General features: G+C 47.0%; 1 long non-coding RNA gene across 2 annotated transcripts in view; it reads right to left on the bottom strand.

The window, feature by feature from the left end:
• The window catches only part of LOC146355305 (uncharacterized), a 219,033-nt gene that overhangs the window by 102,591 nt on the left and 95,096 nt on the right, over positions 1 to 21,346 (bottom strand). For both annotated transcript variants that reach the window (XR_014788618.1, XR_014788617.1), the window contains exon 3: positions 18,671 to 19,250. This is a non-coding gene — a long non-coding RNA (uncharacterized LOC146355305). The remainder of the gene's footprint in view (positions 1 to 18,670; positions 19,251 to 21,346) is intronic.

Below are 21,346 nucleotides of genomic sequence, written 5' to 3'. Positions count from 1 at the left end.
AAGTTTCCTTTTCTCAAAGTCTAAAACAAAAAGTAAAAACTGTCAAGCCACCCAGGGGATTAGAGATCCTAATCAGAAGGTGTTTAACGTGACCCTTAGGAGGTCACTGTCCCTAATCTATGGTGTGTGTGGGGGGGGGGTTAGGTGCAAAAAACCTCCCCCCCCCTACTTTTCTGCTCTTACATACCCACTGTTGGGAGGTTGCCTGCAAATGCAATAAAATTTTGAAGAGGGAGAAGGAAGGGAAGAAAGAGCTCCATGTGAAATACTGGTATTTCACACTGCATCTGATTTTACTGCCCCAAACTGGAAACTTTGGCTTCTGCAGAAGTTTAGTAGCTTCAGTACAGCAAAGGATCCAATCAGCCTCCACAAACTTCCTTCTCCCCCTCCACTTTGTTGTTGTTGTTCAGTCGTTAAGTCATGCCCGACTCTTCGTGACCCCATGGACCAGAGCACGCCAGGCCTTCCTGTCCTCCGCTCTCTCCCGGAGTGTGCTCAAGTTCATATTCATTGCATCGGTGATGCTATCTAGCCATCTCCTCCTCTGCCGTCCCCTTCTCCTTTTGCCTTCAGTTTTTCCCAGCATCAGGATCTTTTCCAGTGAGTTTTCTCTTCGCATTAGGTGGCCAAAATATTTGAGCTTCAGCTTCAGGATCTGTCCTTCCAGTGAGCACTCAGCGCTGATTTCCTTTAGGATGGACTGATTTGACCTCCTTGCAGTCCAGGGGACTTGTAAGAGTCTTCTCCAGCACCACAGTTTGAAAGCATCAATTCTTCGGCACTCAGCCTTCCTTATAGTCCAGCTCTCACAGCCATACATTACTAGTGGGAAAACCATAGCTTTGATTATGCGGACCTTTGTCGGCAAGGTGATGTCTCTGCTTCTTACTATGCTTTCTAGGTTTGCCAAGGAATATGAAAAGCCCTATAAGGCAGGTTCCTATGTTCTTATGAGAGTAAGAGCAATGGAGCCAAAGGTTGATGAGCTTGTACAGAACAGAGAGAAAAAGAAGAAGAAGGAGAGACAGAGCTCTCGGGGACAAGCAGGAGAGAGTGGATGCACTGCCTGCAGCATGCCCACCACTTCTGCTTTTACTTGGCAACCCACGGTTGGCTGGTTCATAGCTTGCTTGTCATCTCATCCGAACCCGGAGCCCTGGGTTGTTTAGGAGCTAAGCAAACCAGAGGTTAACCCAGCAACCAACCATGGTTAACGGCTGGGTTATTTAGCCCCTAAGCAAGCCAGCACTCCAGGTCTGGATGACACACTAAGCGACCTACAAAGGAGACGATTGTGGCTTGCTAAATAAAAGCAGGAGTGGTGGGCGTGCAGGAGACAGTGCATCCGCTCTCTTCCACTCGTGCATGTCAGCCCATGGGTTCTTTAGCCCATGGGTTGTCATGCCATGCGAACCAGATCAATATGGCTTGGAAACCAGCAGAGGAGGGTAAAGCAGGTGGTGTAGTTGCAAAGTGCCTGTCGTGGCTCAGATTACAACCTGAACATTTGTTTTTAAATTTCAGCCTCAGTGTTAAGGGTGGAAATTTAGTAAACCAAGGACGTTTACTGGGCAAGAGTAACTGGGGGTGAGGGGCTTGACAGTGGATTCAGTCCTCCCTCATCTCCATCTCCTGAACAGATCACTGGCAGGATTCCAGCTTTTCAGAACAGAGTTTTGCGTGTGCTGCTCCAGTCCTTGGAGTGGGAAGGGGAAGGAGCTGAGCATCTCCTGTTTGCACAGGTGGTTCCCGATCAAGCTTACATATAGCTATGGCCCCTGGCTGGATCAGGGTGACTGTGTTTCCCAACAACAATAATCAGTCTACTCTGAGGGTAGGTTTGGGCTGTTGGGGGTTGCAGAATATGCACAGGATTAATGTTAAGGGGCAGAGACTCTGGGGAAAGTTTACATTTCTTAGTTTGTAAAGCAGCAAGAATTACCGCTCCCTTCTATACCGGCAGGAATTCATACAGAATAGCATTTGAGGGACATACTGCTTTTTGGGTTGGGCTTAACTTTACCTCCCCACCAGAGAACTGGACCTGGGTAGATGGTTCATTATTAGATCAAACCTTGTGAGTATGTTTCTGTGTTCTCTCTTATATGTGCCTGAATACTTTTAATAACATTAAACTGCAACATTAAGTTTAACAAAGTGAATTATAACCCATACTAGAATAGTTGAAATTATGAATGCTTTCACAACTCCTGGGTTTGATGTTCAGAGCACGGGCTGATTCATGCATGCACGCATATACAGCTGCATGCATATAGATACAATGCCACATTTACAATGGGGGTGGATCAATACCCCAGGGTGACACCCCCCCCCCGCCATGACATCCAATAGAACTCACTGCATGAGTCTAGCAGAGAGTTTCCCTGCCTTATTGGTGGCAGGTAGTCACGCAGGGCTAGTCCGAGACATTCTGCTGCCTGAGGTGGAGCAATGAATGGCTCCCACGCAAGCCATAGCCCCCAAAGCCAGCCAAGTTACTTTGGTGCGCGAGGCAGAAAATCCCACAAGCCCCTCTCCCCAGCCATGGCAGTAAAAATACAAGAACAACAAATTGAATAACTGTCCATTTGCTGCCTTTTCATAACACCTGAAGATTGCTGCCTGAGGTGGCCATCTCACTTTGCCTAATGGTAGGGCTGGTCCCCTGGCTAGTGGGGAAGGCAAAACTTACTACATGATGGATTCAACCATGAATTCTCCAGTTCAGTATTTATTTGTCATCTTTTTAGTTTGCCCAATGACAAACGTCCTCTGGGCAGATAACTGCTGATCAGGTTGAGTGACAATTGGTACAGGAATGCCCATTTTTCTCTTGCATGAGTGGATTATGCGTTGCCAGTTTCATTCCAAAAATGCTCGCACCTCAGCAAGCGTGTGAATGCCCATTAGGGCAGAATTTTGCGGGATACCTGCTTTCAGCGTGAGTCCTGACTAACTCAGACAGATATCACCTGTCTCTGTAGGAAGTGTTGCATTTGGGAAATTGGTGACATAAAAGCTGATGCTAGGCTTTTCTCTGTGATGACTGCCTGGCTGTTTCATATATTCATTGCCTGATGATGCAGTCATGATGTCCTGATATACCTGCATTCAGTTTGTGAAGGGTTCCACAGTGTGAGCCAAGCCTCCATAAGGAGATGTTCGCAGTTTGTGTTTGCATCCAGACTGAGGACTAGGTTACATGTTCCGTTAACCAAATAGCAGTTCCTTCCATGTGCTAATTTCCAATTCCCTTGCTGTAATATCTACCCCAGTTCATCAAATAAATCTTCCTTAACAAAATAGGCAGATTTCCCACCAGTGCAGCATAATCTTGAGAGTGCCACTGGCAATGAAAATGGCCTGCTTCAGGTGACTTGCTGGGCCCACTGTGGGTTATTTAACCCCCGATGAGCTACAGTGTGTGCCAGGCACCATTTTGAATATGCAACCCTGAGAGAGTTGCAATGTGTCACGCGAACCCAGCCATCGGGGTTATTTCATAGAATCATAGAATAGTAGGGTTGGAAGGGGCCTACAAGGCCATCGAGTCCAACCCCCTGCTCAACCCCCTGCTTAATTTGAGGGTTAAAGAGCCTTTGCATAACCCTACAACAAACTAAGGGTTATGCAAGGGTTGTTTAACCCATGAATAGCCCCTGACAGATGGGTTGGCATATGCTGGGACTGCATATTCAAAATGGTGCCCAGCATGCACTGCGGCTCATCAGGGGTTAAATAACCCACAGTGAGCCCAGCGTGCCAGGCAAACTGGTTCCATATGTCTGTGGTTAGAGGAGTGATGTGAACAGGTGAGCTCGACATTACCACAAGGGAATGGAAATTTGCTGCACTGAAGCCACCAGTGGAGGCTGGCGGCTCCTATTTCAGTGGGGTAGTGAATTCACCCTGGGCTTTAGTCAGAACGAGCCAGAACTCTAAAGGAGCTATTCAAAGTGCTGAACCCTATCCCCCAACTGATTTCATCATGGCCCCTAAGCTAGCCTGCTGCCATCAGGTGCCATGGAGGATGCTAGTAAAAATAAAAGAGGACTAGATAAGACTGACATCCGCCCACCCCTGGTGGAAAAATGACACCTAAGAGATGTCAAAAAGAAACTCTTTTCTTTGTACAGGTTCATTGTACCTACCTTGCCAGCAGGAAAGAGATGTAGGGCTCTTAAAGTTGATGATTTTTTTCCTGAAATGTGCACTGATCAATTTAAATGGATCTGCAAGAAGGAGGTAATTCTGATCTAACATGTGACATCCAGAGATTATCAGTCTTTACACAGAGTGACAGGATACCTTTCCTTACCTGGCAGATCTGAACTACAAGGCAAAGAGGGGGTGGAGGAATCAAATGGCTGTCTGTCTGTCTATCTTTCTTTCTCTCTCTCTCTCTCTCTCTTTCTCTTGTGCATGCCTACTTGGAAGCAAGTCCCACTGTGTTCAATAGAGCTTACTCCCAAGTAAGCAGGCATTAAATCAGATATCTAAGTTCTTCAATATTTTGCAGTTCTGTCAATTTGGTTGGTATGTAAGCAATTCCATGGTCTGGCCAATATCTTAGGGACGGGAAGGGTAGAAACTAGACCTCCAGATGTTTTGGACTTCAACTCCCAGCATTCCTGACTATTGACCATTCTGGCAGGGGCTTCTGAGGGCTGAAGCCCAAAGTATCTGGAGATCTGCCTTCTGTCCTCCTGTCTTAGGCTGCCTGCTTGACTAAGGGTTCAGCTTCCCTTTTCTGCTTCATATTCTTAAAATGCTCTCCAATTCTTATCTTCGGCTTACGGGTCGTCATTCCTCCATACATTAGATTTCATGGACATCTGACAATATAAACCACAGTCCGGCTGGCACAGCTGGTAAAACGTCACAAGGAATATTCCCGCTGGCTGTTAGAATCCATCAAGGACCAGATGGGCTCCTTCACACGAAGCTTGTATCCTGCAATTGAGATTGCTCATTCATGGAAGTTTGCGGGCTCTTTACACGACGTCGTGACCCTCCAGGGCGTCTCCTGCGCTAAATACCCTTTGTTCCATTTTTAAGTAGATTGCAGATAATGAGCTATCAAATTACCCCGCTTGTGTTCCGCTTCAGTTTCCTTCGTGAAAAGAAGAAAAGTGGCAAGAGGAGTGAGATCAATGACAGATAATCGAAGACTCAGATACGGGGAGAAGGAGGAGGAAAGGGAAGGGGGGAAAGGAAGCGCTTGTACAGGGAGTCAGTGGAGATCCTGCATTTAAAACGGAAGCAGAAAGCCCCGTTTTAAATGCAGGATTTGAGGCTGGTGTAGAGATGCCCCCTGTGTATTTGCAGTACATACAGTGCCCACAGAGGTGGTGGCCTTTGGGTGGAGTAGTGCCTAATAAGGGTCTACATACTGCTCCCTTTCTATCTCTCAAAGTGGTGTCACTATGCACCAGTATGCCCTGGATATTATCAGTTCTTTATAGGCAAAGACTGGTTTCCTTTGAAAAATGGATATTGTCATGGTCAGCGCCTTAGCTGGACTTTCAAGGACCACACTAGCACGGTCTGCACTCGCAAAAAGCTTTATTCAGGATGGAGTACTGAATCACCGTGATGGTTCAACTCACACACCTGAGTGACACCAAACTAAATTTCCAACCCTCTGCTATAGAAGGTGATAAACAACTTATGCTAAGCCACATTCCTCTGTGCTCCCTCCTCCTGTATTTGCTATTCATCACTGTGGTTTCTCATATAAGGTAATCCATGCGTTACACCTTTTCGCTTAAACCTAGACGTAAATTCATAAGGTTATGACAGATGACAGGAAAACACTAGCTTAACTGCAAGCTCCATAGGAAGCTACAGAAACCCACAAACTGCATCCTGTTATTCTTCACTGCCGCACTAAGCAAAGCCTTTCATAAGCGTTCTGTCTTACTGACTTTCTCTATATCGCATTACGGCTGCTAACTTAAAATGGAGTCTCTTTGGCCAAAGCTGAATGTCCACTACAGCCATGACAATATGCCTCCCAAAATATGAAATTCTTCAAAATGCTTCTTAGCTTTATTATAGGTCAAACGACATACTTGTCTACTCTCATCTTTCTGTTGTGTTCCTTCTTGTTTACCCTTGGGTCTCAAAATCTCACTGCGTGTAGCAGACAGCGCTCTCCCATGTGCTTTGTGAATGACTTCAACTGGGTAACCTCTGCTTTTAAAATCCCTCTTTAGTGTTGAGCTTCTCTTTCTTTTATCTCTGCACAATTTCTGCGTATTCGCAAGAACTGGCTTACAAGAATGTTTTCCTTCATGTGCCTAGGGTGCGAACTCTGAAAATGTAAGTAGGTGTTGCAATCTGTGCGTTTCTTGCATGTTACTGTTCGTAATTTTCCTGCTCTCTTTGCAACCGTAATATCTAGGTCAGTAATATGGGTGTTGCTGAAATCCATTTCAAGTGGGCGCATTTGGAATCCTAACAAAGTGCCATGGGCACCAGTGACAAAATGGCGGCCATAGTGGGGGCATGGCTACTCACAAAATGGCCACCAAGGGGATGGGTGTCAGGTCAGAACGGAGTCAGGTGGGCAAGCAAGCAGGGAAAGGCTCCCCACCTTCCCCATAAAAGGCCTCTGCTGCTGCTCACAGCAAAAAAGCCCCCAAACAAACGGGGCTGGGTGGGGCAGCCAGCGAGCCTGGGAATCTAGCGCGCACAATGAACAAAAATAGCACAGGCTTGTGAGCAAGCATGCGGCAAAATCCTTAACTTTGCACGTGTCCCCCACATGCACCAAACAACATCCAGAATGCCACAGCAAACACAAAGCAGGTGGCCATGGGGAGAATGGGAAATGCCCCTGCATCACCACCACTCCGAACACAAAAGCCTGGAGGTAAAGCAACGCGGGCAGATCAGCAAACAGGCTGGAAATTCCATTGCTTCACCCACCCACCACCGACAAGCAAACAGAAGGGTACAGAAGATGAGCACCACACCGCCCAACACACAAAAATAAAGGGTTGGAGACCAAGCGCCATCCCCCTCCTTCCCAAAAATTCAGATAGGAGGTTGAGCAAGCAGGCAGGAGATGCCCCCCCTTTTGCCTCTGCTCCCCTCTCAGATGGGAAGAACTCCAGATGACGAGGGGTGAGGGGAAAACTAAAAGAAGAAGGAGCAACAGAAGGAGAGGTCCTGGAAAATTCCTCTGTAGTGCATTTGATTGATTGATGGATTGATTGATTGGCTGCCTTTCAGGGCAGAAGCCCTCCCAAGGTGGCTCACAGCAATAAAATACATAAAATCAGTTAAAATATTAAAAATGATAAAAACATAACAACAATAAAAGCCGACAATAAAACCAGCAATGATGTTAACAGCGGTAACAGCAACAATAGCAGTCATATCAGTACAAGGCCGAGGTAAAACAATATATTTTCAAGGCCTTCTTAAAAGTTTGCAATGACAGAGTACGGCAGTCCTCTGGTGGCAGCTTGTTCCAAAGGTGTGGGGCCACTGCAGAGAAGGCGCTCTCACATGTGGCCACTCATCTGACTGCTCTCACAGATGGGAAAATGAGAAGGGCCTCTGTTTCTGATCTCCAAGTGTGGGCAGGCATAGTACAGACACAGTCTGGACAGATACATTTTCCATCTGTTGTTTCTTTTTTCTTTTACTTTTACTCACCCCTCTTGTCGACTGGAGTGCTTCTTGGCCTTGAAAAAGCACTTTTGGCTCTCGCTCCTCTGCTGAAATCACTTTTAAGTCACGGAACCTTGGAGACACATCAGACCGCTTCCCCCGGAGCCTGTGTTCTGGCCACCTAGGTCCCCACACTTGCCTACAGCCTTTTCTGAGGCTTCCTTGACGAAAACCTCAGGACTTGCATCCAGCACCATCTCCAGGAAGGATTTCATGAGATCTCAGGAAAGGTATCTTTCAAGCTCTGTCCTATTTCCTAGACGTCCTTCCTCTACAAATCATGGCCCCCACGGCTGTACCCACTTTTCTATCATGTGCCTGTGTGAGTGTGTTTAGCGATTTGGTTTAGTTTTGAACTGGCTGTTGGTTGGAAGCCAAGCCCCTTTACTGCAGCCTCGCCCTGGTTGTCCAGGAGAAGGATCATAGCTGGGCCTCCTTCTCCTTGCTTCCTCTTCATGCCCACTGTGATCAGTCAATTCTTCCAGAAGAGATGGCCGATACACATGTGGTTAAAAAGAGAGTCCTTTGCCATAGTTGTGAATCCTCACCCTCTTCCCTGAGAGGAAGCTGGAAGAAGCAGGTTGTTCACAAGGGGCTAGTAACGGGGGGGGGGGTGCGTATGTGGGAGAGGTAACCATGCCCCGCCCTCACCTTTTGCCACAGTGACTGTGCACAAGGACTAGCCTTGGCCCACTGCCCAAAGTTGCACACAAACTGCTTTTGTGAGAACTCTTGTGACTGCTTTCCCCCTCCCCACTCACTTCTCCCAGTGGCAGGGGAAGCACAAAAAGTTCAGTGAGGTGTTACCCACCCCTGGTTTAAACCCTGTAAGATCCCAGAGCTCCACGCGCAGTTGCTCCTGGCCTTCCCCCTGGCAAGGCATCACTTGGCTGCATAACTAGGAACAGCCAAAGACCTTTCGCTGTATGTGGCGGAGCAGCAAATGGTGCCCCCTCACCCTTAACTAAGGTGCTTAAGCCTGTCGTGGCTGAGCCGTGGTGGGAATTAAAGAATTCTTACCACACAGGCCAGTCCACATTTGCAAAAGCCTCTTTATTTCAGAACGGTCAGGAAAAACAGATTAGGAGTTGTCCTTCTAAGCCCTCTTTTTTCTCTTCGTGTAAGTCTAGGCAGGGTTGTACTATCTCAGGGATCTCATTTAACTTCTTTCTTCACCATCTTATTGCTACTTGTTTCAAGGTCTTTTGCACTGGTGGCGGAAGACCGGACACTCACTCTACCTGCTGTTTTCCTAGGATTCTGGATGCCCGAGTGTCTCTCTAGGCTTCCGCTACTCTGGTTGGTAAATTATTGGCAGTTTCCCCTGGTTTCCTTTTAACAGAATGAATGTGGTCCCAGTTGAAGTTGGAGGGGAAAATGTCTTCAGTGCTTCCTACTGGTCTAAGTGAGTGTTGGTGTCATTTTGACTAGCTGGCTGTGTGACTGGCCAGCGTGATTTCTTTTCAAAAGTGGTCCAATCAGTTTTCTTCAGGACCAACCTCATGAGTTGATTTATATTGGCCCAGTTTGGATTGTGACAGCCAATTACGGCTAAGAGCTCTTCACAAGACTTTGGGGGGTCTTTTCTGGGGTCTGGAAATTGACCAGCCAAGTGTTTTTGAGATCTGAGGGGGTCCATGGCTCATGTTTGTCCATGGTATTCTGTCCATCTCCAGCGGCAATTGCCACACGGGGCACTGGAGAGGTTGGAGAGGAGCAGAAATATTCAGCAGGTCCTCGTATGACCCGCTGTCATTCAGCCCTTGGGTCTCTCTATCAAGTGAAACTGGGGTGTTGGCAGATGGTTCTACAACTGTCCCTTGTCTAGGTGGTGGTTGTTTCTTGACGTGGGGGAAGTTTTAACTGGGTGCCGAGTTCACTACAGGCCGAGCCTCCTGATGCTCCTTTCCGGGGAGCCGGTGGGCGATGGGGAGGCGACCTGTGGTTTAGCAACAACTCTAATTCATCCCCTCCTGCATCTGACTCAGCTCCACATCTGTTCTTTTCACATTTTTCTTCCAGGGCAGGCGATGCCACTGAGTCAGCCTGGATGTTGGCTAACTTTCCTTCGAATCTGCTGTTAGCATCCTGAAGGGCTTTCACCTTCGAATCAGCAGGTCGCTTGGTCGCTTCTGCATACTAGTCAAAATATGCGTCACACTGGTTCTGGGCGATCTTTGAGCCCAGTTGTTCTAGGGCACCTCTCAGATGGACAATTCCATCTAATCTGAACGACCCTTCAGTTGGAAACTATAACTTGGGGGATGTCACTGGAGTCAAAGTGCCACTTATTTAACCATTTGCAGATCCGAGGACCATAGCTGTCGAATCTGTACCTGGCTGGAGACCCTAATGGGGGTAGGGGAATCCTTTTGCTTTGACTTGAATCCATTTCCCTAATCCTGACACAAAGCAGAAGCAGACAACACCTCCCCCATCAGCGCTCTTGTGTTCACTACAACTCATGGACCGTGAGGTCTAGTGGCTTTCATGGGGCAGCTGCACCAACGGGGAACATAGAACAAATAAAACAGACAGGTTGAGTCCCACTCAACCTCACTGCATTTCTTCCCACTATTTTTCTACTGACCAAGTCCTACCTGGCCGTGGTTGAGTCCCACCCAACCTGGGGAAGTTTTGTTCTGTGGAACCTACCTTAGCTGCCATCCGGATGGTCTTTCTAAGACCGTGTCCTACACAGTCCGGCTGAGTCCCACCCAACCAATACAAGTGGACCTTCGCTGGGGTCTCACTTTCTCTGTTTTCCTTCCCGGGTGTACTGACTACTACTCAAGAGAATCGGGCGTGGGCCCCACCATTCTTCCCAAGGGGGTCTAGGAGTCCTTATGGGACTTTATCAAATGGGCCCCCCTGGGCGGCGAATCCCAACTGCCAATTCCTGGCCAATGCACCAAATGTTGTGGTTGAGTCGTAGTGGGAATTGAAGAATTCTTACCACACAGGCCAGTCCACACTTGCAGAAGCCTCTTTATTTTAGAACGGTCAGGAAAAACAGATTATTTATTAAATTTATTAATCGCCCACCTGGCCGGTCACCCAGCCACTCTGGGCGATGAACAAAATACATCACAGAACAGTTTAAAACAATAAAATTCTACAATAAAAACACCATATTTCTAAAAATACCCTAACCCACCCCAAATGCCTGCCTGAACAACCACGTTTTTAATGCGCGGCGGAAGCTCATTAAAGAGGGGGCATGGCGATGTTCCCTAGGGAGGGAGTTCCACAGAATTAGCTGCAGCGAATCTCTCTCAATACACGCAGACATGAGAGAGAACCCCATCACATGGTGTTCTGCATTCTTATACCTGACATTCATCACAGGCTGCTCTTTCCATCGCTCCCCCCTCCCATCTTCCTGTGAGCTTTAGGCAATGCAATGTAACTCTAGGAGAATCAACAAAAGGTACTTTCCAGTTGCACAGGATATGGCTTAACCACAAACATGAGGTGAAAGCTAAAGCATCCTGTTATGAACATGGGCAAGTTTCTAAGCAAGGCTCCCCAGCACAGCTTTTACCAGAATACAGGTCAGAGAGTACAGGCTCACAAAATGGAGGCCAAGACACAAGATGGCATCAGTCTGGTTCATGGCCCCCTTCCACCACAAACCCGAGACCAGCCAATCTCTTTTGGCACCTGAAGTAGAACATTTCACATGTACCTTGCCCCCGCTCCCCCGGTAGTAAATATCCTCCATGGAAGCATCTATTTTTTTTTAATCAAAGTTAGCAGCCATCACAACATATTGTGGCACTGAATTCCGTAACCTAGGCTGTGTTTCCATGACAATGGAAGGAGAAGCTAATGGAGGAGTACCAGATTTTTAAAAAGGAATCAGCTTTGCTGTGAGCAGGGTTCCATGAGCAGATTCTCTGAAGCAGTAAAAATCGCTTCACAGAACATACTTCCTGGTGGGGTTGGAGTGAACATCATCTGACTGGCAGGGGCTGCTCAACCAATAACAGAGGCTCCCCCGCACTTTCTCCTTTCCCCTGAAACTCCAGATGCACCTGCATTTCAGGAGCAAGCCTCATTGAGCACAATGGGAGTTACTTCTGAGTAGACACACATATGCTTGTGCTGGGAAAGGCGGCGGGGGGGGGAGAAAACAAAGACAGAAACCAGCCCCCATTGTAACCTGCAGGATATCTATAAGGAAGCTGTGAAGTACATACTTCCTAAGGCAATGAACTGGAGCCTTGAGATCGCACTTAATGAATTCGGCTTTAAAATGTGCCATTTCAATTGAGGGGGAATCTCTGTCAGTTCTGATGTGGGAATTCAAAGGCAAGCCCCATTCAGCACAATGGTAGTTACTTCTGAGGAGACACTAATGGGTTTGTTGTGGGAAAGAGCAGGACACCAGCCCCCTTTTTAATGCACAGCATCTCTATAAGGAAGCGGTGACGTAGTTACTTCTGTCAGGCAGTGCACTGGACCTCGAGATGGTGCATCTCTAAAAGGAAGCGGTGACGTAGTTACTTCCGTAAGGCAATGCACTGGACCTCGAGATGGTGCTTAATCACACATAAGGAACTGGGCTTCAAAATGTGCCATGTCAGTCGAGGGGCTTCTCTGTTATTTCTGTGGGCATTCGCAGGCCTCATTCAGCACAGTGGGAGGACACAACCCTTGACTGGGGTCATGGTGAAAGGCACACCCCTGGGCAGGGCTAGCATACCCAAGCTAAATGAGGGGGTTGGGGCACACAGTAACTATACCAGGGAGAACCCGACCTAAGGAAAAGAATCGGACTTTAAGCAGCCTCAGGAAATCCGGTTTTTCCCTGATAAGCTCTGGGGTGGCTGGTGGATGGCCATGACATCGTGCATCCCTAATGACCTCAACATGCAGCCGGCTCGGAGTAAATCACTGGTGGAAACACCCCCACTAATCATGTAGTATTTGAAGAAATACTTCTTTGTACTTCCAATATTACATCCCAAAGCCCTTGCAATCTCACTTGGCCAAGTCCCTTTCTCTTCCCCCCGCCCCGGTAGTCTTAGGGTCCCAAATGGCTTCGCCTCAGCTTTCCCAACTCCCTTAGACCCCTTAATCAAGCCCATTCCAACCCAGACTCATTACACATCTCCTAGACGTCTGTGTACAGCAGGCCTTGGCTTGGACTCCAAAGGGACCTCTGAGCTAATTTCTCCCCACAGTTCAAACTCTGTGCATGAATGCCGCAGTATCCAGGTTATGTTCTGTCTTGTGTGCATACTATGCATTGGTTTATTTGGAAACTGAGTCCATTCTGAGTTCATATGCCTGTTACCAACCAGCTAATTCCCTAAAGTAATTGTGATGTATGTTTGTTATTGTGTGTAATAAAAATGTCCTGTGTTTTCAAAGAAGATGTGTGTGTGTGTGTGTATCATTAGGCCATGTCTGCCAAGATGCACTACAACAAAGGTTCAAAGTAGGGCTGTGCACCGCCTCGTTATGAAGCCCGAATAACGAGGAAAAGCAGGCTGATTCGGACCATCCTCCTCATGATACAAAGCACAGCAGCGCAGAACCGAGGTGGCCCAAGGCGAAGCACCTCCTCTGCCTCATATATTCAGAGCTTTACTTAATGCCTGAGCAGTCCAGACAGGCTGTCTCCAAAATGTATCAACTTCTGAAAGCTCATGCAGAGGGGCAGGAGGAGGAGGGGGAGGGGGGAGGCGAGCACAGGAGGAGGAAGGAGTATGCTTTGGGGAATAGGAACTCTCAGCCAGAACCGATGCCAGCAGTCTCCAATCAGAGGGAGTGGTGGAGGAGGGAGGTCTATACTTCGGCGAAAGGCAGCGTTATTGCGCTAGCTGTGTCTTTGGGAGAGGGTTGGTGTATGGTTAGATGATCTGGTGTGTGTGAGTGCACGTGCATTGCTTGCAGTTCCTCTTTCTATTTCTTTGTTCTCAATCGCCATTACTCCTTCGTTCTGTGTATTATAATTCATCTCTCTTTTCAATATTCTTTCGAACAAACATAGCTTTTCTTTGCTCGTTACTGCTATGCTCCCCCCGCTCCCCAACCATTCCATTCATGTTGCTTGTGGACTCTGGAAAAGGCTGCATTTGTTTTTTAAGGTTCACTGGCTGTTTTTTTTTTCATGGTCACCCATCACTTCTGCTTTCTCCATTCCATTCCTTGTCACCTTTGTCTTTCAAGTCTGTCTCTTCTAGATTTTTAAAAACCCAGTCTTATTTCAATTTTTAAAAACAAAGATTGACTTCTGGGCATGTCCCCCCCCCCTTAAGTCATATTCAACCATTCCATTTTTTCCTTCTTTCAAAATTCTTAAATAAAGGCCCATTATAGCAGCCTATGCATTGGTGTTTGGCTCCCCACTCCCACACCCCGTTCTGAAGTGAACCATCTCTTTCTTTTCTGTGTTGATCCTCCCAAAACAGAAATTAAAAAGGGGGTTTTATTTATATTGTTTGCTTGCTCTTGGCTCTTATCTTATTGCCTCCTGCCGTTGTCCTGTATTCACTGAACTTAACCTGCCTTCCATAAAAGAACACGAAATATAAAACAATAAATTAAAGAAACCCATTATTTGCTTAGGTAGTTCTGCTTCTCTTTTGCTCTTATGTGTCTGTGTTCATATGTGTGTGTGTGTGCTAGGTTGTTGTTCCACTAATGCTACAGGTCCGAATTTCAAGGCAGTGTTGAAAAAGCACTAAACACATACTATTTATATTAATTGCCTTCTTATTCCAATAACTCTCCACTGTGTGGCAAAGCAATCCAGCGCAATGTAAGGCATCTTCGGGGTATTGGCAGGGGCACAGGTGGACGAGGTGCTGCTCTCACTAGCAGCACTGTTAGGCGAGCTGCCTGAACTCTAGTCCAGGTAGTGTGTCCCGGTGCAGCAGGGCAGCAGAGCGCGGAGGCCAGCTGCAGTGCCTGGAGGTCAGTGTTCCAGGAGGCTGGCATGGGCAGGTGCAGTCGTCACATTCTTGCCCAAGGCGGAGCAGCATCTCCTTCTGTAGTGGAGGAGGGGAGCCCACTGATGGACGTTAGGTCAGAGGTGTCTAACATCCTCAGCGTGGTAGAGGGCAAAGAGGAGGAGATCAGGGTGTGTTGGAGGAGCAGCATCATGTGTGTTGGAAAACATCAAATTTCACCTGTGCCTAGCACACAAGCCAGTGGGCCGAATGGCCTGGACTTTGGTTCCTGGGATGCCCTGGGGGGGCGGCTGGGAGGGGCAAAGTTTTCACACGTCTGTAGAAACAGGGAGAAGTTGCAGCTCTTTACTTTGGGAGTTTTTGCGGAAAACATCGAATTTCACCTCTGCCTACCACAAACTCTCTGAAATTTGGCAGTTGGAGTCTCCTCCAGGGGGGCTGCGAGGTCGTCATATTTCATGTCTGTGTCATAAAAACTGAAAAGGTTATGGCCGTTTGTGTTTTCCCATGCAAGTTCCTAGGAAAATGCCAAAAGTGGATGATCCGGATAGCCGAATCTTGCTTCGGATTTGGATCTGAGTCGAAGCGGAGGGCACCCGAATAAGTCCAAGGTGGACAGGGTTCACTAAGGAGTATCCGAAGCAACATCAGAAGTGGATCTGTGCACATCCCTAGTTTAAAGGTCCCTTAACGGGTGTATCTCTAAACGTTTGTACATGTGTCTGGGAAGGGCAATCAGTAACATTAATTTAAATAGAAATACAATGCCACAGCGTGGAACACTGTTGTGGTATGATACTGTTATGGTTCTTCATGGGTTAAAGGGAGAATAGGAAGAAGTGGAGTTCAGTAAAGAAGGGTCTGTCTCCTCGGGGAGAGACACTTCGGTTTCTACTTCAACACAGCTGCTGGTCTGCCTTTCAGAGTCTCTACATGGTGTCAAAGTGGGATGAGTTCTTGACTCAGCAGAGGGAATTGAATTGGAGGGGGTGGGGGAAGAACTCTCAGCAATAAGAGGGGTGAATGGAAAACTAAAAGAAAAAGGAACAACAGAAGGCGGGGGTGGGGTCCTGGAATATGCCTTTGTAGTACAAACGTAGCCTGGAAGAACCTCAGAGACTTGGCTTTTAAAAATCACTTTATTAATATTTTGACAAGAAAGATTCACTATTTCAGTTATTTCAGTAACGGTTGATTATGGGTCTTAATATAATTTAAGGTTAATGTGTCACCACTAGGTGTGTACAATTTCCCTACCCGGGTCCGTTTTGGGGCATCCGTGGGGGGGGGGGCGGTCCGTTCCACCCCCCGGAATCCTCCATTTTTTTCAGCTCCCCGGAACTTCTGTTAATAATTCCGTAAAAACCAGCGGAAAATCCTACTTCGCGCACCTGCCGCTTGAGTCCGTAATTCAGGATCCGATGGCTGTTTTATGGAGAAGTTCCCAGTTTACGAAAAATCTCTGTAAAGGCTTCTGGGTTTTCAGATGGCGGGAATCCCCCATGTAAGTTCCGGTCACCTCACCTCACCTGACCTCTGTGCACTTTGCAAATCAGCCTCCCACAGCAGCGAAAAAAAGCCTCGAGGTCCCAGGGAAACGCCTATTTAAAAAGGGCAAAGCCCGTCGCGGCTCGTGGGGATTTCCCACATAACTTCCGGTCACCTGACCTCACCTTAGTCACCTGACCTCACCTTAGTCACTTGACCCCACCGAAACTGACCTCACCTGTCACCTGACCTGACCTGACCTGACTTCACCTTAGTCACTTGACCTCACCAGAACTGACCTCACCTCACCTGATCAACAGAAAAGATGGAGGATTTCCGTGCACTTCACGACTCAGCCCCAGTGAAAGAAAAAAGCCTCGAGGTCCCAGGGAAATGCCTATTTTAAAAAAAGGTAAAGCCTGTTGTGGCTCGCGAGGATTCCCCACGTAACTTCAGGTCACCTCACCTCACCTCACCTCACCTGACCTCCGTGCACTTCACGACTCAGCGCCCACCCCAGCAGCAAAAAAAAGCCTCGTGGTCCCAGGGAAATGCCTATTTAAAAAGGGTAAAGCCCATCGTGGCTCGCGGGGATTCCCCACACCTCACCTCACCTGACCTCCCTGCACTTCGCAACTCAGCACCAGCGAAAGAAAGCCTCGTGGTCCCAGGGAAAATGCCTATTTATATTATCGGGTAAGCTGTTCGCGTTTGTCTTCGATTTCCGATTCACAGATGTCTTTTCCTGGTTTTTTTCATAAAATCCACCGTTCGGGAGATTAAAAAAAAAATCCGGTCTGGGGGAGCTCCGGTCAGGATAGACCGGGCTGCTCCGGTCCGAGGAGGATTTCGCAGGACGGATTTGTCGTAATTCGATCCCGTTTCCGTTCGTTGCGAAATTCTCTGACATCCCTAATCACCACCCCAACCCATCACTGCTCCTTCTGCGCCCTGGACTGCCCGGTAGACCTACCGCAGTCCAGCCAGCAATGGGAAGGGGAGAGAGAAAGGAAGGAGGACCCAGTGCTGGGAAATTGCCCAGGGGTCTCCTCAAACCTGGAGCCAGCCCTGGGAGTCAGAGCCATTGAACTCAGTGGCACTTCAAAGTCAGCGTGCATAGGCTCAGGCTGCAACTGAGCATTTGCTTCAAAAAGGCTTGTATAAGGCTGCAATCTTATACCAACTTATTCCAGAGTAACTGAAACTTATGAGTAACTTATTCCAGAGTAACTTATTAGTAACTTACTAGTAATTTAGGGAGCAATCCTATGGCCGCTAGTCAGCGGCTAGACGGCCATAGGATAGGTTGGTTCCTGGGACCGACCCCGGAGCCCGCGCTCCAGGGTCGATTCCTGGAGAACCGACCTTCCCCCCCTCCTGCGCTGCCTCGGAGGCAGCTCAGAACGGCTCCGTATGCCGCGCTCGGAAGAGGTATGCGGAGCAGTGAAAACGGAGCATTCCTGGGGGCCTTCCGGGGCAGGGAAGGCAGAAATGCCAGTACGACACGTCCTCTGTGTTGTCCGGCAGCTGCCTCCCCCGCTCCGCCTTCCTGCAGCTAGACAGCTGAAATCTATCTAGCCACAAATGCAAGGCAGCTGAAGCACGCAGGGGATGATCCCCTCCATGCGTCTCCTGCCCTGCATTGGATAGGCGGTCACCTCCGAGTTCGAGAAGAAATTTCAAAAAACTTTCTGGATTCTTCTGAAGTTTTAAACTGCTGATCTGAGCTAGGAGCCCAGTAAAAGAAATGGGGGAAATACACAGCACTAAACTGCATGATTATTTCCCTCCCCTCCCTCTTTATTGTTGTTGTTAGTCTGCAAGTTTTCCAGTCAGAGCTCATGCTGAACATAAGCTCGACCTGGCATCCCCTCTGGTTATGAGTCTGGAATCCCTGGGAGCTCCAACCCAGCGAAGTTAAGAGAATTGGATGTCCCTGCTTCTCCTTCAGAGTCACTTTCCCAGCTTCCTGCATCTCCAGGCCTTTAGAATTTGTGCATATTATCAAATCAATAGTACACTTTAAAGCATATTTTTAAAGCCTCTTCATTACAGACTCTTCCTCACTAGAGTAGGGAGGGGCAGTTGCCATGATGACCATGGCAAGCATTTGTGGATCCCTTGGGGGGAGGGGGGGCCGCAGGAGTCCGTTCTCTTGCTTTGGAGAATTTGCTACAGGATCAATGGCTGTTGCTACCACTATGCTCTGTTCATCTCTTTCTAAATAATACAGATATTACAAAAACCATCCAAGGGGGCTTCCAGAGGGAGGGGTCCTAGTGCTATCAATCAAAAGGGCCTGTGCAGCTATTCCATCTTTTTCCCCCTTAATGGATTTTCAATGGTAAGAAAAAAGATGGAAGAAGCTATGAGAAAATCCGGGAGGGTTACGAATGGAAGACAACGTTGTCTGGACACTCCATAACATTCTGTGAATGAGGCAGGGTGATGACGCAATAAAAGCTTCATCTGGAAGCATCCCAAGTGCTTTTGAGTAAATATGAACAGGGTGAGGCTGTAGTATAAAATATCTAAAAATGCAAACTATGTTAAACTAAACTATATATACCTACCTGCCAGCCCAAGAAAAAAGATTTTGTGTCTTCAAAGATGTAATTCTGCAGACTGCCAGCAAAGATAACTCCGTAAATCCGGGCAGCCACTAAGAACTGATTTGTACCCCTCCACCAAGTTCCTCCTAGGCAGTAGGCCTCAACTTGAGTTCTACCCCGGTTCCATCTCCCAATGACCACTGAGATTCACGGGTGAACAGGGTATGAAATCTCCAGTCTTCAGAATCCCAGATGAGCAGTTAGGAAAGCTGGACTGGACTCCTTCCATTCTGTTCTTTATAAAATTATGTGTGAAAAGTAACATATTTGTTGTTCAGTTGTTAAGTCGTGTCCGCCTCTTCGTGACCCCATGGACCATAGCACGCCAGGCCTTCCTGTCCTCCGCTCTCTCCCGAAGTGTGCTCAAGTTCATATTGATTGATGCTATCTAGCCATCTCCTCCTCTGCCGTCCCCTTCTCCTTTTGCCTTCAATCTTTCCCAGCATCAGGGTCTTTTCCAGTGAGTTTTCTCTTCGCAAAGTAACATATACAATCCACTAAATAGATGTTCTTTGAGGAGATCCCAGGACTCCTTAGCAACCTGGAAAAAAGAGACAAGACGGTATGCTGAGAAAACACAATGGATGTCTGTTTTGCCACACTCAGGCTAGATTACTAGGAAATGGGCTCATATAGATTATGCATGCATTGGGCAAGATAGAAGTGCCCAACTGGTCACGCAATCTAAGATTAGCTATCAGGAAAGTGAGTGGTTTAGATTTCGTGTTTACTTCCAGTTCATTGGAGTTTTATTTGTATATGTACGTTGAAGCTCTTTGGCTTTGTATTATAACACTGACATCCTAGAGGACGACCTCGTTCGTACGGCACGCCAGGCTCACCGTGGGTTGTTTGATCCACAGTGAGCTACAGCGCATGCCAGGTGCATACGGCTGCCATTATGAACATGCAAGCCCCGATGAGTTTGTGGAATATCATCATATAACCCACGGCCACCGTGGGTTATTTCAGTTTTATTCACCCAAGAGAATCTGGGTTGACTCGTCAGTATCCACACTTATAAAGAGACTTCTGTCTACTAAATTCATAATGAATGAACCTTTTTACCATTGTTTATCACCACGATTCAGAGCTAGTACAATGTATATATACGCTTGTTGACTCATTCACCCCAGATACCTGGGTTGGCTCATCACTATTATGTCCTGTTGAAAGGGGATATATATTTACTGAATTTACTATGAATGACCATCTGTATTATTGTCAAGTATTATCATTCAGGGACAGTGCAATGTGTATGTACACTTGTTATAATTCATTATAATCACATTGTGAACCTTATAATTATTAGCATCGTATTTGATTATGTCACACATTTTGTGGTCTCATTGATCTGCTGGTGACTTTAGTTGAGGGTTCCCCTCCCCTTGTTTCATTTTGCTATTCACAACCTCACCAGTGCTGCTTCCAGCCTCCCTCACCAGTGACTGCCCCTCCACCAATACCCAAACGGCACTTAGGAAGGACCGTCGCTTGTTCACCGCTTTTTTTTACGCTTCGGGAGTATGCGCATGAGATTATACTGAGATGGGTAACTTCTTCTTGCTCCATTTGACTAGGGGCTTCTGCACATGGAGCTTTTATTGTGCTATTGAGACTGGTTACTCACGGAAGTTTGCGGGTCCTTTAGATAACATCGTGACACGAAATGACCTGTATTCCATTTTTTTAAAAAAAGATTTGAGATAATGAGCTATCAAATTACAGTATTTTGAGTTCCACTTGAATTCCCTCAGGAAAAAGGAAAAGCCGCCATAAGAGGAGCTAGACCACAGCACCATCTAGTGGCTGTATAATGAAACATACAGAAGGCTCAGATAAGGGGGGAAAGGACGGGGGAAAGGGGGGAAGGAAGCGCATGTAAAGGGAGTCCGTTGTGATCCTGCATTTGAAACAAAAGCAGTAAGCTCTGTTTTAAATGCGGGATTTTAGGCTGGTATAGAGACTCTAGCTTGTTTCTTAAATTTGAACAAGTGTGTCTGTGACTCACTTGACCAAGAGAGAAAACTGCAGCTATATGGACACATATAGCGGATTTATGAGTCCCAGCTGACTGTTTGGGGCATCAAGAATTAATTGATATGGGTTGTGGTCCCTGAAACTTCTCTTAAGCCAAATAACACAAAGTGGTACTACAAAATATACATTTATTGCTCAAACACGATTAGAGAATAACAAATCTTTGAAATGATGAAACAAGCAAAACACATTACTACATACTGTGCAATTGGGATGATTACAAGCATAATAGAAATTGTGGCTACTATATTTCTTAGTAAAATTAAAGTTCTATTCCTCTCAACCAACAAAGCGGTCATCGTTAAGATCTTATAGTTACCTATCTGGCAAGCATGGTTTGCAGAGCTTAGGCAATCATGTTTGGTAGGCTTCTCATTCTTCCAGGATCTCTCTGGGCAATTAGATCAAACTCTTGCTTTGATAATTTATTTTATTTATTTATTTATTTATTTCTATACCGCCCAATAGCCGAAGCTCTCTGGGCGGTTCACAAAAACTAAAACCAAACAACACACAATAAAACAATTTAAAATATATAGAACATTAAAACCACAATATAACAATACAATCACAATAAAACCTAGCAGCAGTACAGGA

The sequence above is a fragment of the Heloderma suspectum genome, chromosome 2, assembly GCF_057233095.1.
Source record: "Heloderma suspectum isolate Gila_16-S chromosome 2, 16-S_ref, whole genome shotgun sequence".
Lineage (NCBI taxonomy): Eukaryota > Metazoa > Chordata > Lepidosauria > Squamata > Helodermatidae > Heloderma > Heloderma suspectum.
This window is presented reverse-complemented; position numbering and strand designations above follow the sequence as displayed.